The following is a 4,605-nucleotide window of genomic DNA, read 5'->3' as shown; positions in this document are numbered from 1 at the left end:
GTCTGTGGCCTTGGGCAAATGATTTAGCCCCTCTAAACTTGTTTTTTTCCCATCTGTAAAATAGGCATTATAATAACATCTCAAGATTTGTTGTCAGGATTAGACACAATGGTATTTAAAGCACTTGTTATACAGTAAGGGCTCAGTTAGTGCCATGTAAATAATACTGTTTAACATGTGAGAAAATGCTTTTTTCAATTCTCTAATTCTATCCACATTATACAAATTATTATTTTTTCATCTCTCCTCTGTACTGTGTAGCTTTAAAGCCATAGACTGTCACAAAATTACACTGTAGATTTCATAAATTTCCTTCCCTTTATTTCCTTAAAAGCAACTTCATTTATGAAATAAATACTTTTTAAGTATCTACTATGCATTAACTACTAGGCTGGCACTGGGGTATGGAAATAAATGAGACTTTCCAGGCCTTACTTAGGAGCATAACAATAAACACTTAGATTTCATCAGAGTTTTCACTTTTGAAGGGCTTAATCTAGAGCTTATATTGGTTATTGTTTGTTCAGAAAGAAAGAAATCAAGAAAGGAAAACAACCCCCTATTTGGCAAGTGGGTTAAGCTAATGTTTTATTACACAGCCCTAAAGCTCTAAGACCCCTGGCAATCTCACTGTACTCAAGATGAAACAGACAGCAAAACACATGTTTCCTGCAGCTGCCCTAGAGGTAAAATTTCAATCTATCAATATCTTTCGCAACAAGAGAAAATCAATTAAGTTATTTACTATACCCAGCCATGTGACCAGTGTTGTTACAGATATTTACAAGGATATAAATTAAAAGTAAGAAAATATTTCTGGAGGCATAGATCAGTATGAGACATGACACCTTCCTCAAGGCAGGAGGTAGAATGTGTTTATTTATTTACTCATTTATTCCAGAAAAATCTGTTTAGTAACCATGGCCTTTGAGGAATTGCACTGAGTGCTAGGTCTACTGAGTGGGAGAACCAACAAAGTCGAAGAGTATGTATTGAGCACCTATTGTGTACTAGGCACTGTCATTGTACTTATATCATCTCAATGTTTTCTTCCACCAATCCTAAAATAAAAAGGTGGTAGTCTTTGACCTCAAGGAGCTCATCGGAGTGCTACGGGACAGACAGCAACAATACACAGCATGAGAAGAATGCCGTGAGGGAACAGGCCCAGGGCTGGTGGGCTTGGCAGAGGAGGGAATGGTTTGCTGTTCCCAGAGGGCAGAGGCAGGCTTCCCAGAGGTGGTGGAATTCTAGTTTTTAAGCAGGACCAAGGCATGTGGAAAAGATCGCTACTCGGCAGACAGTATATAGGGATTGATAGCGCAGACTGTAAGTGCTGCAGGAACTGGCAAAACCCCCAGGCTCTCAGAGCACCAAGTTACCAGACCCTTCCCAGGCATTCACCCAAAGTAGTTGCCTCAACTGAGAAGCTCCATTTCTCTGAGATAATGACACTGAGACTCACATTACTAGCCCAATTCATGGTGCGCTTGGGGCCTCATTTAGAGCTCATTCCTGGTTTTATGAAAAAAGTAGCTTCCTTCTGCTCTGTGCTCTGTTTCAGAGTCAGGAGCTGATCTTTGCACTGCTGTCATGCTGGCTCTTCATTTGTTCTATGCTGATGAGTTTTAGCGGTGAGAAGTGAGAAACAAACTGACCCTTTCTATGTCCCACTATTGGGTTTTGATGGATAAAGTGGCCTTCCTGAGGATTTTCTTCTTTTATTCGGAAGGTGTTGTAGGATGTAGGTGAAGCACTGAAGTGTGGGAGCCAGATAGACACAAGTTCAAGTCCCAGATCTGCCTTTTATTAGCTGGGTGACCTTGGGCATTGTATCTCTTTACCCAAATTTGGGTCAGGGGATTGAACCAAACTCTGAGAGGTGAGATACAGCTCTAAATTTGGAGCTCGCCAAGGAAAAATTCAGAAAACTTCTTTACACCCACGTTCTTTGTATGAACAGGTATAACTCAATGATCACACCTGCAGCATTAAGGCCATAGAGAAAGAGAAAAGCAACCGCAGGCTGGCTGGCTCTCTAACCAGCGCTCTCCATTGCCTAATTCAGCAAGCTATGTACCTGATAGTTGAGGTTTTTTGTAATAAATATTATATGCAGGCCCTATTGCATCTTGGAGAGCTGTGATTATATTCAGAAAATAGCTTTTATTGAAATAGCTATTTTCTAAAAAGGTAGGAGGCTAGAATTTTCAACCTATAATAATAATAACTTTTGGGGGTGTTTACTAATGCCAGGCATTATTTTAAGCCCTTTATTATGAATTAACTCATTTAATCTTACAGCCATCCTGTGAATGATAGGTACTATCATCATCTCTATTTTAAGATAAGGAAACTGAGGCACAGAGAGGGAGAGTGGCTTGCTGACTTGTGAGAGCCAGGGTTTATACCCGGGCTGTCTGCTTCAGAGCCTGTGCCAGGGACTGCTCTCCAGTTCTATAAGCCAACTTCTTTTAAAATAATTATAATAACAATATTTTGTGTCCTAATTATAAAACTAAGTCAGCGTAGGAATTTTTGAAAATAGAGAAAGAGGTAAGGAAGCTAAAATTATTTGTATTTTTTTCACCCAGGTATAACATTTATTAATATTTGAGTCTATTTTCTTCTGAAAATTAAATTGCATATATAATTCTCTTTTCAAATAGCACAACACCACATATAACTTTTTAAATTTAATGTTACAATTTGAGTATTTTCCCATGTTATTAAATATTCTTATAAACTCTGGATTTTAATGGCTGCAAATATTCCAGTTATCCAGGGGTACCATAATTTACTTTAAAAATCCCATAATGCTGGGCCTATGTTGTTTTCTTTTTTTTGAAGGCCACTGACTTTATTGATCTAAAAAACTTTACAAGGACATTAACTGTTCTGCCAAAAAAGGAGCCAAATGGCATCAAACAGACTGGAGGTTAAAGGTAGGGGTGAGGGAAGGGACCAGGAATCCACTCAGGAAAGCTGGTAACTGCTAACATGGAACTGGCAGGGGAAGGAGAAGGGAGATGCATGCAAGAGCAAGAATTCCAAAAAAGTTGAAATGGGGAGGGGAGAAAACTCCCAAGAGACCCTGGAGTACGTAGGAGGTGACTACGACAACAGCAATCTTTTCCTTTGTAGAGGACACTCAGCTGCAAATTCTGGAGACTCAATGCTGAGACGAGGGATTTTGGGATTCCCAGAGACCGTCACAAGAAGGCGTCACACCACTCTCGAAGGCAGCCAAAGCAGTCCCAGGACTGCTTGGCATTGGCGCCACATGTGTCCTTCAGCCATTCTTGGAAGAGGTCTTCATCTTTCTTTAGCACCAGAAACTGGCCAAGGACCACATAAGCCTTGTCAAAGCCCCTTTCCTCCAGCTTCTTGCCCAGGACTTCACCAATCCCAGCGAGGCTCCCCACTGGCTTTTCCCCCATAGGCTCTGCCACGAAATCTCGGAGCTTTGGGGACATTGTCATCTTGATTAGGTTTAATCTGCACCTCCAGTTCCCGTAACGGCTCCTCACTCCACCTGGCCCTCCCTCTCATATCTCAATCCACTAGAACTTTTCCTGTTGTTTTCAATGTTCATGAGACTTCTGTGCTGGTTTCTTGAGAATTCTTTAGCCTGGTCTTTCAAGAGCTGCCTGGGCTGTTTGAAGAGCTGCTGATTTTCTATTGAAGGGACTGTGCCCACATCCCTCTCCCCTAGGCAAGGACATCCCTGAGCCATTGAAGACAAGTGAGAATTTCGAAAAGTCATTTGAGTGTCCAAATTCTCAATGAACATCCAGAATTTCATTCAATGAAAAAAAATAACTTGTATAATTTTCCCCTAGTTTTCTAAATAAAACATGTATCTTGTAAAGAAAGAAGAACATACAGATGAGCAAACAAGAAAAAAAATAAAATTAATCTAAAATCATACCATTCAGCTTGGCGAGTATGTATCTTCCCACATGATGCACTGGTTTGTTACCTGCTGTTTTACTTGACCACATATTATGCACATTTTTCTGTTAATAAATTTAGGTCATCTTGTTAAATCTGCCCAATCCCTCTCCAACCCTCAGGCTTGATCTCTACAATCACTTTTAATTCATTTACGTTTGCATAATATAAAGCACTTTTCCTCCTTCTTTGTTTTGCCATACCTACCATTGACTAGTTGCTATAGGTTCAGAGAGGATAATAGCCTCCCTGCCATCCAGGGGTCTGCCTGCTGCTTGGGGAAGCATATTCTTGGCAAAAAGGCAATACGTCTATTTAAAAAGTGATCTGAAATATTGGTTCCAGTAAGAGCATATGTGAGAATAAAGAAATATCCAGACCACTTGACAGACCCAAACCCTTTATCCTATTTATAACACAGCCCATACTGCCCAGTTTTTTCTTGTGTCTCTCTACCTAGAGTTGGTAAACAAAGGGCCTAGGGAGTTAGCTATGCCCATACTTGATCCTCTTAATTCAATGTCTGCCTCTGACTTTCAAGGAGACGTTTCTATCTCATCTTCTTCCTAATTTTTCCAAAAAGAAGAGTACTGTCCAAGTTGTATCAGAAGCTAAGTCTATTTCAAATGACTATGGTTGAAATCAGTAAAG

The 4,605-nt window shown here is 40.2% G+C and overlaps 1 pseudogene across 1 annotated transcript; it reads right to left on the bottom strand.

Annotated features, from left to right (window-relative positions):
• Positions 1 to 2,838: 2,838 nt before the first annotated feature.
• Positions 2,839 to 3,567, bottom strand: LOC105815557 (annotated as a pseudogene). The gene has a single exon (XR_001137745.1). The product of XR_001137745.1 is annotated as a barrier-to-autointegration factor pseudogene (transcript).
• Between the last annotated feature and the right edge of the window lie 1,038 nt (positions 3,568 to 4,605).

Source organism: Propithecus coquereli, unplaced genomic scaffold, assembly GCF_000956105.1.
Source record: "Propithecus coquereli isolate 6110/MARCELLA unplaced genomic scaffold, Pcoq_1.0 Scaffold34, whole genome shotgun sequence".
Classification (NCBI taxonomy): Eukaryota; Metazoa; Chordata; class Mammalia; order Primates; family Indriidae; genus Propithecus; species Propithecus coquereli.
Note: the sequence above shows the minus strand (reverse complement) of the source record. Positions and strands in the feature narration are given on the sequence as shown.